The sequence below is a fragment of the Dendrobates tinctorius genome, unplaced genomic scaffold (genome assembly GCF_039654945.1).
Source record: "Dendrobates tinctorius isolate UK_male_01 unplaced genomic scaffold, ASM3965494v1 ptg000245l, whole genome shotgun sequence".
Lineage (NCBI taxonomy): Eukaryota > Metazoa > Chordata > Amphibia > Anura > Dendrobatidae > Dendrobates > Dendrobates tinctorius.
In genome coordinates this window covers 8846534-8861044 of record NW_027361912.1, presented here as the reverse complement: position 1 = coordinate 8861044, position 14511 = coordinate 8846534, and the positions used below count along the sequence as shown (strand labels likewise).

At 45.5% G+C, this 14511-nt stretch overlaps 30 non-coding genes across 30 annotated transcripts; all 30 read left to right on the top strand.

Annotated features, from left to right (window-relative positions):
* Positions 1–118: 118 nt before the first annotated feature.
* Positions 119–259, top strand: LOC141061815 (U4 spliceosomal RNA). The gene has a single exon (XR_012223641.1). It is a non-coding gene; the product is annotated as a U4 spliceosomal RNA (small nuclear RNA).
* A 283-nt stretch (positions 260–542) lies between these two features.
* Positions 543–683, top strand: LOC141061356 (U4 spliceosomal RNA). The gene has a single exon (XR_012223225.1). It is a non-coding gene; the product is annotated as a U4 spliceosomal RNA (small nuclear RNA).
* Positions 684–968: 285 nt separating this feature from the next.
* On the top strand, positions 969–1109 carry LOC141062334 (U4 spliceosomal RNA). Its single transcript, XR_012224111.1, has one exon. It is a non-coding gene; the product is annotated as a U4 spliceosomal RNA (small nuclear RNA).
* A 282-nt stretch (positions 1110–1391) lies between these two features.
* On the top strand, positions 1392–1532 carry LOC141062410 (U4 spliceosomal RNA). The gene has a single exon (XR_012224180.1). It is a non-coding gene; the product is annotated as a U4 spliceosomal RNA (small nuclear RNA).
* A 283-nt stretch (positions 1533–1815) lies between these two features.
* LOC141062699 (U4 spliceosomal RNA) lies at positions 1816–1955 on the top strand. Its single transcript, XR_012224441.1, has one exon. It is a non-coding gene; the product is annotated as a U4 spliceosomal RNA (small nuclear RNA).
* A 285-nt stretch (positions 1956–2240) lies between these two features.
* On the top strand, positions 2241–2381 carry LOC141062731 (U4 spliceosomal RNA). Its single transcript, XR_012224470.1, has one exon. It is a non-coding gene; the product is annotated as a U4 spliceosomal RNA (small nuclear RNA).
* A 282-nt stretch (positions 2382–2663) lies between these two features.
* On the top strand, positions 2664–2804 carry LOC141061985 (U4 spliceosomal RNA). The gene has a single exon (XR_012223796.1). It is a non-coding gene; the product is annotated as a U4 spliceosomal RNA (small nuclear RNA).
* A 276-nt stretch (positions 2805–3080) lies between these two features.
* LOC141062623 (U4 spliceosomal RNA) lies at positions 3081–3221 on the top strand. Its single transcript, XR_012224372.1, has one exon. It is a non-coding gene; the product is annotated as a U4 spliceosomal RNA (small nuclear RNA).
* Positions 3222–3502: 281 nt separating this feature from the next.
* On the top strand, positions 3503–3643 carry LOC141061257 (U4 spliceosomal RNA). The gene has a single exon (XR_012223135.1). It is a non-coding gene; the product is annotated as a U4 spliceosomal RNA (small nuclear RNA).
* Positions 3644–3925: 282 nt separating this feature from the next.
* On the top strand, positions 3926–4066 carry LOC141062541 (U4 spliceosomal RNA). The gene has a single exon (XR_012224298.1). It is a non-coding gene; the product is annotated as a U4 spliceosomal RNA (small nuclear RNA).
* A 283-nt stretch (positions 4067–4349) lies between these two features.
* LOC141061992 (U4 spliceosomal RNA) lies at positions 4350–4490 on the top strand. Its single transcript, XR_012223802.1, has one exon. It is a non-coding gene; the product is annotated as a U4 spliceosomal RNA (small nuclear RNA).
* Positions 4491–4771: 281 nt separating this feature from the next.
* Positions 4772–4912, top strand: LOC141062176 (U4 spliceosomal RNA). Its single transcript, XR_012223968.1, has one exon. It is a non-coding gene; the product is annotated as a U4 spliceosomal RNA (small nuclear RNA).
* Positions 4913–5195: 283 nt separating this feature from the next.
* On the top strand, positions 5196–5336 carry LOC141060867 (U4 spliceosomal RNA). Its single transcript, XR_012222782.1, has one exon. It is a non-coding gene; the product is annotated as a U4 spliceosomal RNA (small nuclear RNA).
* A 281-nt stretch (positions 5337–5617) lies between these two features.
* Positions 5618–5758, top strand: LOC141061811 (U4 spliceosomal RNA). Its single transcript, XR_012223637.1, has one exon. It is a non-coding gene; the product is annotated as a U4 spliceosomal RNA (small nuclear RNA).
* A 283-nt stretch (positions 5759–6041) lies between these two features.
* Positions 6042–6182, top strand: LOC141061194 (U4 spliceosomal RNA). The gene has a single exon (XR_012223078.1). It is a non-coding gene; the product is annotated as a U4 spliceosomal RNA (small nuclear RNA).
* Positions 6183–6467: 285 nt separating this feature from the next.
* On the top strand, positions 6468–6608 carry LOC141061193 (U4 spliceosomal RNA). The gene has a single exon (XR_012223077.1). It is a non-coding gene; the product is annotated as a U4 spliceosomal RNA (small nuclear RNA).
* A 285-nt stretch (positions 6609–6893) lies between these two features.
* LOC141062796 (U4 spliceosomal RNA) lies at positions 6894–7034 on the top strand. The gene has a single exon (XR_012224508.1). It is a non-coding gene; the product is annotated as a U4 spliceosomal RNA (small nuclear RNA).
* A 689-nt stretch (positions 7035–7723) lies between these two features.
* Positions 7724–7864, top strand: LOC141061750 (U4 spliceosomal RNA). The gene has a single exon (XR_012223582.1). It is a non-coding gene; the product is annotated as a U4 spliceosomal RNA (small nuclear RNA).
* Positions 7865–8145: 281 nt separating this feature from the next.
* LOC141062480 (U4 spliceosomal RNA) lies at positions 8146–8285 on the top strand. Its single transcript, XR_012224243.1, has one exon. It is a non-coding gene; the product is annotated as a U4 spliceosomal RNA (small nuclear RNA).
* A 283-nt stretch (positions 8286–8568) lies between these two features.
* LOC141061210 (U4 spliceosomal RNA) lies at positions 8569–8709 on the top strand. Its single transcript, XR_012223093.1, has one exon. It is a non-coding gene; the product is annotated as a U4 spliceosomal RNA (small nuclear RNA).
* A 285-nt stretch (positions 8710–8994) lies between these two features.
* Positions 8995–9135, top strand: LOC141061395 (U4 spliceosomal RNA). Its single transcript, XR_012223260.1, has one exon. It is a non-coding gene; the product is annotated as a U4 spliceosomal RNA (small nuclear RNA).
* A 281-nt stretch (positions 9136–9416) lies between these two features.
* LOC141062298 (U4 spliceosomal RNA) lies at positions 9417–9557 on the top strand. Its single transcript, XR_012224078.1, has one exon. It is a non-coding gene; the product is annotated as a U4 spliceosomal RNA (small nuclear RNA).
* A 283-nt stretch (positions 9558–9840) lies between these two features.
* On the top strand, positions 9841–9981 carry LOC141061508 (U4 spliceosomal RNA). The gene has a single exon (XR_012223363.1). It is a non-coding gene; the product is annotated as a U4 spliceosomal RNA (small nuclear RNA).
* A 283-nt stretch (positions 9982–10264) lies between these two features.
* Positions 10265–10405, top strand: LOC141062896 (U4 spliceosomal RNA). The gene has a single exon (XR_012224598.1). It is a non-coding gene; the product is annotated as a U4 spliceosomal RNA (small nuclear RNA).
* A 283-nt stretch (positions 10406–10688) lies between these two features.
* Positions 10689–10829, top strand: LOC141061991 (U4 spliceosomal RNA). The gene has a single exon (XR_012223801.1). It is a non-coding gene; the product is annotated as a U4 spliceosomal RNA (small nuclear RNA).
* A 285-nt stretch (positions 10830–11114) lies between these two features.
* On the top strand, positions 11115–11255 carry LOC141061186 (U4 spliceosomal RNA). The gene has a single exon (XR_012223071.1). It is a non-coding gene; the product is annotated as a U4 spliceosomal RNA (small nuclear RNA).
* Positions 11256–11538: 283 nt separating this feature from the next.
* LOC141061376 (U4 spliceosomal RNA) lies at positions 11539–11679 on the top strand. The gene has a single exon (XR_012223243.1). It is a non-coding gene; the product is annotated as a U4 spliceosomal RNA (small nuclear RNA).
* A 784-nt stretch (positions 11680–12463) lies between these two features.
* Positions 12464–12604, top strand: LOC141061979 (U4 spliceosomal RNA). Its single transcript, XR_012223790.1, has one exon. It is a non-coding gene; the product is annotated as a U4 spliceosomal RNA (small nuclear RNA).
* A 285-nt stretch (positions 12605–12889) lies between these two features.
* On the top strand, positions 12890–13030 carry LOC141061170 (U4 spliceosomal RNA). The gene has a single exon (XR_012223057.1). It is a non-coding gene; the product is annotated as a U4 spliceosomal RNA (small nuclear RNA).
* Positions 13031–13315: 285 nt separating this feature from the next.
* On the top strand, positions 13316–13456 carry LOC141063066 (U4 spliceosomal RNA). Its single transcript, XR_012224752.1, has one exon. It is a non-coding gene; the product is annotated as a U4 spliceosomal RNA (small nuclear RNA).
* Positions 13457–14511: the final 1055 nt, after the last annotated feature.

Sequence of the window (14511 nt, the reverse complement as noted above, 5' to 3'; positions counted from 1 at the left end):
ATGTGTAAGCCAAGGATGCCTGGAAGCAGCGTGGAGGGCTAGTGGTGATTTGTAACTCACCATGGCTTAAAATGTTCTGCCCTGGAAGCGGGAAGCCCTTGGTCACTTCTGTTCTTTCATCTTTGCGCTGTGGCAATATTGTTGCCCATGAGGTTTATCCAAGGCGTGATTATTGCTAATTGAAAACTTTTCCCAATACCCCGCCATAATGACTTGGAATACAGTCAGCTTTGGCAATTTTTGTTGGTCTCTCAAGAGACTTAATTCATGGAATGCAAATGACAGTCTTAGGTCCTCCCAGTGTGGAAGAAAAGCCTTGCTTGTCACAGCAATGGATTGATGTTTGTTTCTTGGAGCAGAAGGAGAGAGTGAATCAATCTGCCTGTAATGGCCAAAAATTTCTTCTTAACTGAGCCCTTAGAATGTGGAAGCTCAGGATGCCTGGAAGCAGTGTGGAAGGGCTATTGAGAATTTGTAACTCACCGTAGCTTAAACAAGCTCTGATTTGGAAGCGGGAAGGCATTGGTCACAACAGTTCTTTCAACTTTGTGCAGTGACAATATCATAGCCCATGAGGTTTAACCGAGGCGTGATTATTGCTAATTGAAAACTTTTCCCAATACCCCGCCATGATGACTTGAAATACAGTCAGCTTTGACAATTTTTGTTGGTCTCTCAGGAGACTTAATCCAGTGTATGCAAATAACAGAGTCTTAGCTCCTCCCAGCATGGAAGAAAAGCCTTGCTTCTCACAGCAATGGATTGATGTTTGTTGCCTGGAGCAGAAGGAGAGATTAGGGCAATCTGCCTGTAATTGCCAAAAATTTCATCTTAACTGAGCCCTTAGAATGTGGAAGCTCAGGATGCCTGGAAGCAGTGTGGGAGAGCTAGTGAGAATTTGTAACTCACCATAGCTTAAACAATCTCTGCTTTGGAAGCAGGAAGGCATTGGTCACAACAGTTCTTTCAACTTTGCGCAGTGGCAAACTCGTAGCCTATGAGATTTAACCGAGGCGTGATTATTGCTAATTGAAAACTTATTCCAATACCCCGCCATGATGATTTGAAATACAGTCAGCTTTGGCAATTTTTGTTGGTCTCTCAGGAGATTTAATCAATGGTAAGCAAATGACTGTTTTTGGTCCTCGCAGTGTGGAAGAAAAGCCTTGCTTCTCACAGCAATGGTTTGATGTTTGTTTCTTGGAGCAGAAGGCGAGAGTGAGGCAATCTGCCTGTAATTGCCAAAAATTACATCTTAACTGAACCCTTAGAATGTGTAAGCCAAGGATGCCTGGAAGCAGCGTGGAGAGCTAGTGAGGATTTGGAACTCACCATAGCTTAAACAAGCTCTGCTTTGGAAGCGGGAAGGCGTTGGTCAAAACAGTTCTTTCAACTTTGCGCAGTGGCAATATCGTAGCCCATGAGGTTTAACCGAGGCGTGATTATTGCTAATTGAAAACTTTTCCCAATACCCCGCCATGATGACTTGAATTACAGTCAGCTTTGGCAATTTTTGTTGGTCTCTCAGGAGACTTAATCCATGGTATGCAAATGACAGTCTTATCTTCTCCCAGCATGGAAGAAAAGCCTGGCTTCTCACAGCAATGAATTGATGTTTGTTGCCTGGAGCAGAAGGAGAGAGTGAGGCAATCTGCCTGTAATTGCCAAAAATTTCATCTTAACTGAGCCCTTAGAATGTGGAAGCTCAGGATGCCTGGTAGCAGTGTGGGAGGGCTAGTGAGAATTTGTAACTCACCGTAGCTTAAACAAGCTTTGCTTTGGAAGCTGGAAGCCCTTGATCACCTCAGTTGGTTCATCTTTGCGCAATGGCATTATTGTAGCCCAATGAGGTTTAACTGAGCCGTGATTATTGGTAATTGAAAACTTTTCCCAATACCCCGCCAAGATGACTTGAAATACAGTCAGCTTTGGCAATTTTTGTTGGTCTCTCAGGAACCTTAATCCATTGTATGCAAATGACTGTCTTAGCTCCTCCCAGTGTGGAAGAGAAGCCGTGCTTCCCAAAGCAATTGGTTGGTGTTTGTTGCCTGGAGCAGAAGAAAAGAGTGAGGCAATCTACCTGTAATTGCCAAAAATTACATCTTAACTGAGCCCTTAGAATGCGGAAGCCCAGGATGCCTGGAAGCAGTGTGGGAGGGCTAGTGAGGATTTGGAACTCACCATAGCTTAAACAAGCTCTGCTTTGGAAGCGGGAAGGCCTTGGTCACAACAGTTCTTTCAATTTTTCGCATTGGCAATATTGTAGCCCATGATGTTTAACCGAGGCGTGATTATTGCTAATTGAGAACTTTTCCCAGTACCCCGCCATGATCACTTGAATTACAGTCAGCTTTGGCAATTTTTCTTGGTCTCTCAGGAGACTTAATCCATGGTATGCAAATGATAGTCTTAGCTTCTCCCAGTGTGGAAGAAAAGCCTTGCTTCTCACAGCAATGGATTGATGTTTGTTTCTTGGAGCAGAAGGCGAGAATGAGGCAATCTGCCTGTAATTGCCAAAAATTACATTTTTCCTGAGCCCTCAGAATGTGGAAGCCCAGGATGTCTGGAAGCAGCGTGGAGGGCAAGTGGTGATTTGGAACTCACCATGGCTTAAACAAGTTCTACCTTGGAAGCGGGAAGCCCTTGGTCACTTCTGTTCCTTCATCTTTGCTCTGTGGCAATATCGTAGCCCATGAGGTTTAACCGAGGTGTGATTATTGCTAATTGAAAACTTTTCCCAATACCCCGCCATGATGACTTGAAATACACTCAGCTTTGGCAATTTTTGTTGGTCTCTCAGGAGACTTAATCCATGGTATGCAAATGACAGTCTTAGCTTCTCCCAGTGTGGAAGAAAAGCCTTGCTTCTCACAGCAATGTATTGATGTTTGTTTCTTGGAGCAGAAGGCGAGAGTGAGGCAATCTGCCTGTAATTGCCAAAAATTACATCTTTCCTGAGCCCTCAGAATGTGGAAGCCCAGGATGGCAGTGTGGGAGGGCTAGTGAGAATTTGTAACTCACCGTAGCTTAAACAAGCCCTGCTTTGGAAGCAGGAAGGCATTGGTCACAACAGTTCTTTCAACTTTGCGCCGTGGCAATATTGTAGCCCAAGAGGTTTAACCGAGGTGTGATTATTGCTAATTGATAACTTTTCCCAATAACCCGCCATAATGACTTGGAATACAGTCAACTTTGGCAATTTTTGTTGGTTTCTCAGGAGACTTAATCCATGGTATGCAAATGACAGTCTTAGCTTCTGCCAGCGTGGAAGAAAAGCCTTGCTTCTCACAGCAGCGGATTGATGTTTGTTTCCTGGAGCAGAAGGAGAGAGTGAGGCAATCTGCCTGTAATTGCCAAAAATTGTTTCTCCTGAGCCCTTAGCATGTGGAAGCCCAGGATGCCTGGAAGCAGTGTGGGAGGGCTAGTGAGAATTTGTAACTCACCATAGCTTAAACAAGCTCTGCTTTGGAAGCGGGTAGGCATTGGTCTCAACAATTTTTTCAACTTTGCGCAGTGTCAATATCGTAGCCCATGAGGTTTAACCGAGGTGTGATTATTGCTAATTGAAAACTTTTCCCAATACCCCGCCATGATGACTTGAAATACAGTCAGCTTTGGCAATTTTTGTTGGTCTCTCAGGAGACTTAATCTATGGTATGCAAATGACAGTCTTAGGTCCTCCCAGTGTGGAAGAAAAGCCTTGCTTCTCACAGCAATGGATTGATGTTTGTTTCTTGGAGCAGAAGGCGAGAGTGAGGCAATCTGCCTGTAATTGCCAAAAATTACATCTTTCCTGAGCCCTCAGAATGTGGAAGCCCAGGATGTCTGGAAGCAGCGTGGAGGGCTAGTGGTGCTTTGGAACTCACCATGGCTTAAACAAGTTCTGCCTTGGAAGCGGGAAGCCCTTGGTCACTTCTGTTCCTTCATCTTTGCACTGTGGCAATATCGTAGCCCATGAGGTTTAACTGAGGCTTGATTATTGGTAATTGAAAACTTTTCCCTGTACCCTGCCATGATGACTTGAAATACAGTCAGCTTTGGCAATTTTTGTTGGTCTCTCAGGAGACTTAATCCATTGTATGCAAATGACTGTCTTAGCTCCTCCCAGTGTGGAAGAGAAGCCTTGCTTCCCAAAGCAATGGGTTGGTGTTTGTTGCCTGGAGCAGAAGAAGAGAGTGAGGCGATCTAACTGTAATTGCCCAAAATTACATCTTAACTGAGCCCTTAGAATGCCGAAGCCCAGGATGCCTGGAAGCAGTGTGGGAGGGCTAGTGAGGATTTGGAACTCACCATAGCTTAAACAAGCTCTGCTTTGGAAGCGGGAAGGCCTTGGTCACAACAGTTCTTTCAACTTTGCGCAGTGGCAATATCGTAGCCTATGAGGTTTAACCGAGTCGTGATTATTGCTAATTGAAAACTGTTCCAAATACCCCGCCATGATGACTTGAATTACAGTCAGCTTTGGCAGTTTTTGTTGGTCTCTCAGGAGACTTAATCTATGGTATGTAAATGACAGTCTTAGGTCCTCCCAGTGTGGAAGAAAATCCTTGCTTCTCACAGCAATGGATTGATGTTTGTTTCTTGGAGCAGAAGGCGAGAGTGAGGCAATCTGCCTGTAATTGCCAAAAATTACATCTTAACAGAACCCTTAGAATGTGTAAGCCAAGGATGCCTGGAAGCAGCGTGGAGGGCTAGTGGTGATTTGTAACTCACCATGGCTTAAAATGTTCTGCCCTGGAAGCGGGAAGCCCTTGGTCACTTCTGTTCTTTCATCTTTGCGCTGTGGCAATATTGTTGCCCATGAGGTTTATTCAAGGCGTGATTGTTGCTAATTGAAAACTTTTCCCAATACCCCGCCATGATGACTTGAAATACAGTCAGCTTTGGCAATTTTTGTTGGTCTCTCAGGAGACTTAATCTATGGTATGCAAATGACAGTCTTAGGTCCTCACAGTGTGGAAGAAAAGCCTTGCTTCTCACAGCAATGGATTGATGTTTGTTTCTTGGAGCAGAAGGAGAGAGTGAGGCAATCTGCCTGTAATTGCCAAAAATTTCATCTTAACTGAGCCCTTAGAATGTGGAAGCTCAGGATGCCTGGAAGCAGTGTGGAAGGGCTATTAAGAATTTGTAACTCACCGTAGCTTAAACAAGCTCTGATTTGGAAGCGGGAAGGCATTGGTCACAACAGTTCTTTCAACTTTGTGCAGTGACAATATCGTAGCCCATGAGGTTTAACCGAGGCGTGATTATTGCTAATTGAAAACTTTTCCCAATACCCCGCCATGATGACTTGAAATACAGTCAGCTTTGGCAATTTTTGTTGGTCTCTCAGGAGACTTAATCTATGGTATGCAAATGACAGTCTTAGGTCCTCCCAGTGTGGAAGAAAAGCCTTGCTTCTCACAGCAATGGATTGATGTTTGTTTCTTGGAGCAGAAGGCGAGAGTGAGGCAATCTGCCTGTAATTGCCAAAAATTACATCTTTCCTGAGCCCTCAGAATGTGTAAGCCAAGGATGCCTGGAAGCAGCGTGGAGGGCTAGTGGTGATTTGTAACTCACCATGGCTTAAAATGTTCTGCCCTGGAAGCGGGAAGCCCTTGGTCACTTCTGTTCTTTCATCTTTGCGCTGTGGCAATATTGTTGCCCATGAGGTTTATCCAAGGCTTGATTATTGCTAATTGAAAACTTTTCCCAATACCCCGCCATGATGACTTGGAATACAGTCAGCTTTGGCAATTTTTGTTGGTCTCTCAGGAGACTTAATTCATGGAATGCAAATGACAGTCTTAGCTTCTCCCAGTGTGGAAGAAAAGCCTTGCTTCTCACAGCAATGGATTGATGTTTGTTTCTTGGAGCAGAAGGCGAGAGTGAGGCAATCTGCCTGTAATTGCCAAAAATTACATCTTTCCTGAGCCCTCAGAATGTGGAAGCCCAGGATGCCTGGAAGCAGTGTGGGAGGGCTAGTGAGAATTTGTAACTCACCGTAGCTTAAACAAGCTCTGCTTTGAAAGCAGGAAGGCATTGGTCACAACAGTTCTTTCAATTTTGCGCAGTGGCAGTATCGTAGCCCATGAGGTTTAACCGAGGTGTGATTATTGCTAATTGAAAACTTTTCCCAATACCCCGCCATGATGACTTGAAATACAGTCAGCTTTGGCAATTTTTGTTGGTCTCTCAGGAGACTTAATCTATGGTATGCAAATAACAGAGTCTTAGCTCCTCCCAGCGTGGAAGAATAGCCTTGCTTCTCACAGCAATGGATTGATGTTTGTTTCTTGGAGCAGAAGGCGAGAGTGAGGCAATCTGCCTGTAATTGCCAAAAATTACATCTTTCCTGAGCCCTTAGAATGTGGAAGCCCAGGATGCCTGGAAGCAGTGTGGGAGGGCTAGTGAGAATTTGTAACTCACCGTAGCTTAAACAAGCTCTGCTTTGAAAGCAGGAAGGCATTGGTCACAACAGTTCTTTCAATTTTGCGCAGTGGCAGTATCGTAGCCCATGAGGTTTAACCGAGGTGTGATTATTGCTAATTGAAAACTTTTCCCAATACCCCGCCATGATGACTTGAAATACAGTCAGCTTTGGCAATTTTTGTTGGTCTCTCAGGAGACTTAATCTATGGTATGCAAATAACAGAGTCTTAGCTCCTCCCAGCGTGGAAGAATAGCCTTGCTTCTCACAGCAATGGATTGATGTTTGTTGCCTGAAGCAGAAGGAGAGAGTGAGGCAATCTGCCTGTAATTGCCAAAAATTTCATCTTAACTGAGCCCTTAGAATGTGGAAGCTCAGAATGCCTGGAAGCAGTGTGGGAGGGCTAGTGAGAATTTGTAACTCACCATAGCTTAAACAAGCTCTGCTTTGGAAGCAGGAAGGCATTGGTCACAACAGTTTTTTCAACTTTGCGCAGTGGCAATATCGTAGCCTATGAGGTTTAACCGAGGCGTGATTATTGCTAATTGAAAACTTTTCCCAATACCCCGTCATGATGACTTGAAATACAGTCAGCTTTGGCAATTTTTGTTGGTCTCTCAGGAGACTTAATCTATGGTATGTAAATGACAGTCTAAAGGCCCTTTTACATTTAGCGATGCACCAGCGATTCAACCAGCGATCCGACCCGGTCAGGATCGCTGGTGCATCGCTAAATGATCGCTAGTGAGCTTTCATACAGAATGATCTCACAGTGATGCAGCAGCGACGCAGCGGACGATACTTACCTTTCACACACAGCGATCCTGGCGTCCTCCCGCCCGCCTCCACACATCGCTGGACGTCACAGCAGGAAGCCCAGCAGGAAGCGCCCGACGAGAAATGGAGCCGGACATTCTCGCGCGATCAGCGATGAGCAGCGGGGGAGCCGGTCGGAGGTAAGTATCACACATAGCGATATCGCTAGCAATATCGCTATAACGTCACAAAACCAGTGACGTTTTAGCGATATTGCTAGCGATATTGCTTAGTGTAAAACACCTTTAGGTCCTCCCAGTGTGGAAGAAAAGCCTTGCTTCTCACAGCAATGGATTGATGTTTGTTTCTTGGAGCAGAAGGCGAGAGTGAGGCAATCTGCCTGTAATTGCCAAAAATTACATCTTAACTGAACCCTTAGAATGTGTAAGCCAAGGATGCCTGGAAGCAGCGTGGAGGGCTAGTGGTGATTTGTAACTCACCATGGCTTAAAATGTTCTGCCCTGGAAGCGGGAAGCCCTTGGTCACTTCTGTTCTTTCATCTTTGCGCTGTGGCAATATTGTTGCCCATGAGGTTTATCCAAGGCGTGATTATTGCTTATTGAAAACTTTTCCCAATACCCCGCCATGATGACTTGAAATACAGTCAGCTTTGGCAATTTTTGTTGGTCTCTCAGGAGACTTAATCCATGGTATGCAAATGACAGTCTTAGCTCCTGCCAGCGTGGAAGAAAAGCCTTGCTTCTCACAGCAGTGGATTGATGTTTGTTTCCTGGAGCAGAAGGAGAGAGTGAGGCAATCTGCCTGTAATTGCCAAAAATTGTTTTTCCTGATCCCTTAGCATGTGGAAGCCCAGCATGTCTGGAAGCAGCGTGGGAGGGCTAGTGGTGATTTGGAACTCACCATAGCTTAAACAAGTTCTGCCTTGGAAGCGGGAAGCCCTTGATCACTTCTGTTCCTTCATCTTTGCGATGTGGCAATATCGTAGCCCATGAGGTTTAACCGAGGCTTATCATTGCTAATTGAAAACTTTTCCCAATACCCCGCCATGATGACGTGAAATACAGTCAGCTTTGGCAATTTTTGTTGGTCTCTCAGGAGACTTAATTCATGGAATGCAAATGACAGTCTTAGCTTCTCCCAGTGTGGAAGAAAAGCCTTGCCTCTCACAGCAATGGATTGATGTTTGTTTCTTGGAGCAGAAGGCGAGAGTGAGGCAATCTGCCTGTAATTGCCAAAAATTACATCTTTCCTGAGCCCTCAGAATGTGGAAGCCCAGGATGCCTGGAAGCAGTGTGGGAGGGCTAGTGAGAATTTGTAACTCACCGTAGCTTAAACAAGCTCTGCTTTGAAAGCAGGAAGGCATTGGTCACAACAGTTCTTTCAACTTTGCGCAGTGGCAATATCGTAGTCCATGAGGTTTAACCGAGGCGTGATTATTGCTAATTGTAAACTTTTCCCAATACCCCGCCATGATGACTTGAAATACAGTCAGCTTTGGCAATTTTTGTTGGTCTCTCAGGAGACTTAATCTATGGTATGCAAATAACAGAGTCTTAGCTCCTCCCAGCGTGGAAGTATAGCCTTGCTTCTCACAGCAATGGATTGATGTTTGTTGCCTGGAGCAGAAGGAGAGAGTGAGGCAATCTGCCTGTAATTGCCAAAAATTTCATCTTAACTGATCCCTTAGAATGTGGAAGCTCAGAATGCCTGGAAGCAGTGTGGGAGGGCTAGTGAGAATTTGTAACTCACCATAGCTTAAACAAGCTCTGCTTTGGACGCAGGAAGGCATTGGTCACAACATTTCTTTCAACTTTTCGCAGTGGCAATATCTTAGCCCATGAGGTTTAACCGAGGCGTGATTATTGCTAATTGAAAACTTTTCCCAATACCCCGCCATGATGATTTGAAATACAGTCAGCGTTGGCAATTTTTGTTGGTCTCTCAGGAGACTTAATCTATGGTATGCAAATGACAGTCTTAGGTCCTCCCAGTGTGGAAGAAAAGCCTTGCTTCTCACAGCAATGGATTCATGTTTGTTTCTTGGAGCAGAAGGAGAGAGTGAGGCAATCTGCCTGTAATGGCCAAAAATTTCATCTTAACTGAGCCCTTAGAATGTGTAAGCCAAGGATGCCTGGAAGCAGCGTGGAGGGCTAGTGGTGATTTGTAACTCACCATGGCTTAAAATGTTCTGCCCTGGAAGCGGGAAGCCCTTGGTCACTTCTGTTCTTTCATCTTTGCGCTGTGGCAATATTGTTGCCCATGAGGTTTATCCAAGGCGTGATTATTGCTAATTGAAAACTTTTCCCAATACCCCACCATAATGACTTGGAATACAGTCAGCTTTGGCAATTTTTGTTCGTCTCTCAGGAGACTTAATTCATGGAATGCAAATGACAGTCTTAGCTTCTCCCAGTGTGGAAGAAAAGCCTTGCTTCTCACAGCAATGGATTGATGTTTGTTTCTTGGAGCAGAAGGCGAGAGTGAGGCAATCTGCCTGTAATTGCCAAAAATTACATCTTTCCTGAGCCCTCAGAATGTGGAAGCCCAGGATGCCTGGAAGCAGTGTGGGAGGGCTAGTGAGAATTTGTAACTCACCGTAGCTTAAACAAGCTCTGCTTTGGAAGCAGGAAGGCATTGGTCACAACATTTCTTTCAATTTTGCGCAGTGGCAATATCTTAGCCCATGAGGTTTAACCGAGGTGTGATTATTGCTAATTGAAAACTTTTCCCAATACCCCGCCATGATGACTTGAATTACAGTCACCTTTGGCAATTTTTGTTGGTCTCTCAGGAGACTTAATCTATGGTATGCAAATGACAGTCTTAGGTCCTCCCAGTGTGGAAGAAAAGCCTTGCTTCTCACAGCAATGGATTGATGTTTGTTTCTTGGAGCAGAAGGAGAGAGTGAGGCAATCTGCCTGTAATGGCCAAAAATTTCATCTTAACTGAGCCCTTAGAATGTGGAAGCTCAGGATGCCTGGAAGCAGTGTGGAAGGGCTATTGAGAATTTGTAACTCACCGTAGCTTAAACAAGCTCTGATTTGGAAGCAGGAAGGCATTGGTCACAACAGTTCTTTCAACTTTGTGCAGTGACAATATCATAGCCCATGAGGTTTAACCGAGGCGTGATTATTGCTAATTGAAAACTTTTCCCAATACCCCGCCATGATGACTTGAAATACAGTCAGCTTTGGCAATTTTTGTTGGTCTCTCAGGAGACTTAATCTATGGTATGCAAATGACAGTCTTAGGTCCTCCCAGTGTGGAAGAAAAGCCTTGCTTCTCACAGCAATGGATTGATGTTTGTTTCTTGGAGCAGAAGGCGAGAGTGAGGCAATCTGCCTGTAATTGCCAAAAATTACATCTTTCCTGAGCCCTCAGAATGTGGAAGCCCAGGATGCCTGGAAGCAGTGTGGGATGGCTAGTGAGAATTTGTAACTCACCGTAGCTTAAACAAGCTCTGCTTTGAAAGCAGGAAGGCATTGGTCACAACAGTTCTTTCAACTTTGCGCAGTGGCAATATCGTAGCCCATGAGGTTTAACCGAGGCGTGATTATTGCTAATTGAAAACTTTTCCCAATACCCCGCCATGATGACTTGAAATACAGTCAGCTTTGGCAATTTTTGTTGGTCTCTCAGGAGACTTAATCTATGGTATGCAAATAACAGAGTCTTAGCTCCTCCCAGCGTGGAAGAATAGCCTTGCTTCTCACAGCAATGGATTGATGTTTGTTGCCTGGAGCAGAAGGAGAGAGTGAGGCAATCTGCCTGTAATTGCCAAAAATTTCATCTTAACTGAGCCCTTAGAATGTGGAAGCTCAGAATGCCTGGAAGCAGTGTGGGAGGGCTAGTGAGAATTTGTAACTCACCATAGCTTTAACAAGCTCTGCTTTGGAAGCAGGAAGGCATTGGTCACAACAGTTCTTTCAACTTTGCGCAGTGGCAATATCGTAGCCTATGAGGTTTAACCGAGGCGTGATTATTGCTAATTGAAAACTTGTCCCAATACCCCGCCATGATGACTTGAAATTCAGTCAGCTTTGGCAATTTTTGTTGGTCTCTCAGAAGACTTAATCTATGGTATGTAAATGACAGTCTTAGGTCCTCCCAGTGTGGAAGAAAAGCCTTCCTTCTCACAGCAATGGATTGATGTTTGTTTCTTGGAGCAGAAGGTGAGAGTGAGGCAATCTGCCTGTAATTGCCAAAAATATCATCTTAACTGAGCCCTTAGAATGTGGAAGCTCACGATGCCTGGAAGCAGTGTGGAAGGGCTATTGAGAATTTGTAACTCACCGTAGCTTAAACAAGCTCTGATTTGGAAGCGGGAAGGCATTGGTCACAACAGTTCTTTCAACTTTGTGCAGTGACAATATCGTAGCCCATGAGGTTTAACCGAGGCGTGTTTATTGCTAATTGAAAACTTTTCCCAATACCCCGCCATGATGACTTGAAATACAGTCAGCTTTGGCAATTTTTGTTGATCTCTCAGGAGACTTAATCTATGGTATGCAAATGACAGTCTTAGGCCGGTTTCACACTAGCGCTTTTTGAGCGCGCGCACGGCTGGGGGTAGCTCCGCCCCCGAGCCGGCTCTCTGCCCGGCGTGCCCGCCCCTTCCTTGTAGCGCCGCCTCCTAGCGGACAGCGGCGCCTGCGATCGGCGCACCCTATCTTTAGCATAGGGTGCGCCGATCGTGCGCAGGCCGTGCGCTAGTTGCGCTTTGACCTGCGCTGCGCACTTTTGACGGTGCGCCGTGCGCGCCAAAATCCGAAAAGATTGATTTTGACGCGCACGGCGCACCGTCAAAAGTGCGCAGCGCAGGTCAAAGCTCAACTAGCGCACGGCCTGCGCACGATCGGCGCACCCTATGCTAAAGATAGGGTGCGCCGATCGCAGGCGCCGCTGTCCGCTAGGAGGCGGCGCTACAAGAAAGGGGCGGGCACGCCGGGCAGAGAGGCGGCTCGGGGGCGGAGCTAACCCCGGCCGTGCGCGCGCTGAAAAAGCGCTAGTGTGAAACCGGCCTTAGGTCCTCCCAGTGTGGAAGCAAAGCCTTGCTTCTCACAGCAATGGATTGACGTTTGTTTCTTGGAGCAGTAGGCGAGAGTGAGGCAATCTGCGTGTAATTGCCAAAAATTACATCTTTCCTGAGCCCTCAGAATGTGGAAGCCCAGGATGCCTGGAAGCAGTGTGGGAGGGCTAGTGAGAATTTGTAACTCACCGTAGCTTAAACAAGCTCTGCTTTGAAAGCAGGAAGGCATTGGTCACAACAGTTCTTTCAACTTTGCGCAGTGGCAATATCGTAGCCCATGAGGTTTAACCGAGGCGTGATTATTGCTAATTGAAAACTTTTCCCAATACCCCGCCATGATGACTTGAAATACAGTCAGCTTTGGCAATTTTTGTTGGTCTCTCAGGAGACTTAATCTATGGTATGCAAATAACAGAGTCTTAGCTCCTCCCAGCGTGGAAGTATAGCCTTGCTTCTCACAGCAATGGATTGATGTTTGTTGCCTGGAGCAGAAGGAGAGAGTGAGGCAATCTGCCTGTAATTGCCAAAAATTTCATCTTAACTGATCCCTTAGAATGTGGAAGCTCAGAATGCCTGGAAGCAGTGTGGGAGGGCTAGTGAGAATTTGTAACTCACCATAGCTTAAACAAGCTCTGCTTTGGACGCAGGAAGGCATTGGTCACAACAGTTCTTTCAACTTTGCGCAGTGGCAATATCGTAGCCTATGAGGTTTAACCGAGGCGTGATTATTGCTAATTGAAAACTTTTCCCAATACCCCGCCATGATGACTTGAAATACAGTCAGCTTTGGCAATTTTTGTTGGTCTCTCAGGAGACTTAATCCATTGTATGCAAATAACAGAGTCTTAGCTCCTCCCAGCGTGGAAGAAAAGCCTTGCTTCTCACAGCAATGGATTGATGTTTGTTTCTTGGAGCAGAAGGAGAGAGTGAGGTAATCTGCCTGTAATTGCCAAAAATTTCATCTTAACTGAGCCCTTAGAATGTGGAAGCTCAGAATGCCTGGAAGCAGTGTGGGAGGGCTAGTGAGAATTTGTAACTCACCATAGCTTAAACAAGCTCTGCTTTGGAAGCAGGAAGGCATTGGTCACAACAGTTCTTTAAACTTTGCGCAGTGGCAATATCGTAGCCTATGAGGTTTAACTGAGGCGTGATTATTGCTAATTGAAAACTTTTCCTAATACCCCGCCATGATGACTTGAAATACAGTCAGCTTTGGCAATTTTTGTTGGTCTCTCAGGAGACTTAATCTATGGTATGTAAATGACAGTCTTAGGTCCTCCCTGTGTGGAAGAAAAGCCTTGCTTCTCACAGCTATGGATTGATGTTTGTTTCTTGGAGCAGAAGGCGAGAGTGAGGCAATCTGCCTGTAATTGCCAAAAATTACATATTTCCTGAGCCCTCAGAATTATTATTATTATTATTATTATTATTATTATTATTATTATTATTATTTATTGTTATAGCGCCATTTATTCCATGGCGCTTTACATGTGAGGGGGGTATACATAAAAACAAGTACAATAATCTTAAACAATACAAGTCATAACTGGTACAGGAGGAGAGAGGACCCTGCCCGCGAGGGCTCACAATCTTCAAGGGATGGGTGATAATACAGTAGGCGAGGGTAGAGCTGGTCGTGCAGCGGTTTGGTCGATCGGTGGTTACTGCAGGTTATAGGCTTGTCGGAAGAGGTGGGTCTTCAGGCTCTTTTTGAAGGTTTCGATGGTAGGTGAGAGTCTGATATGTTGTGGTAGAGAGTTCCAGAGTAGGGGTGATGCGCGAGAGAAATCTTGTATGCGATTGTGGGAAGAGGAGATAAGAGGGGAGTAGAGAAGGAGATCTTGTGAGGATCGGAGGTTGCGTGCAGGAAAGTACCGGGAGACGAGGTCACAGATGTATGGAGGAGACAAGTTGTGGATGGCTTTGTATGTCATGGTTAGGGTTTTGTAATGGAGTCTCTGGGCAATTGGGAGCCAGTGAAGGGATTGACAGAGGGGAGAAGCTGGGGAATAGCGGGGGGACATGTGGATTAGTCGGGCAGCAGAGTTTAGAATAGATTGGAGGGGTGCGAGAGTGTTTGAGGGGAGGCCGCAGAGCATGAGGTTGCAGTAGTCAAGGCGAGAGATGATGAGGGCATGGACTAGGGTTTTTGCAGATTCTTGGGTGAGGAATGAACGGATGCGTGAAATATTTTTGAGTTGAAGTCGGCAGGAAGTGGAAAGGGTTTGGATATGTGGTTTGAAGGAGAGATCAGCATCAAGGATTACTCCGAGGCAGCGAGCTTGTGGGACTGGGG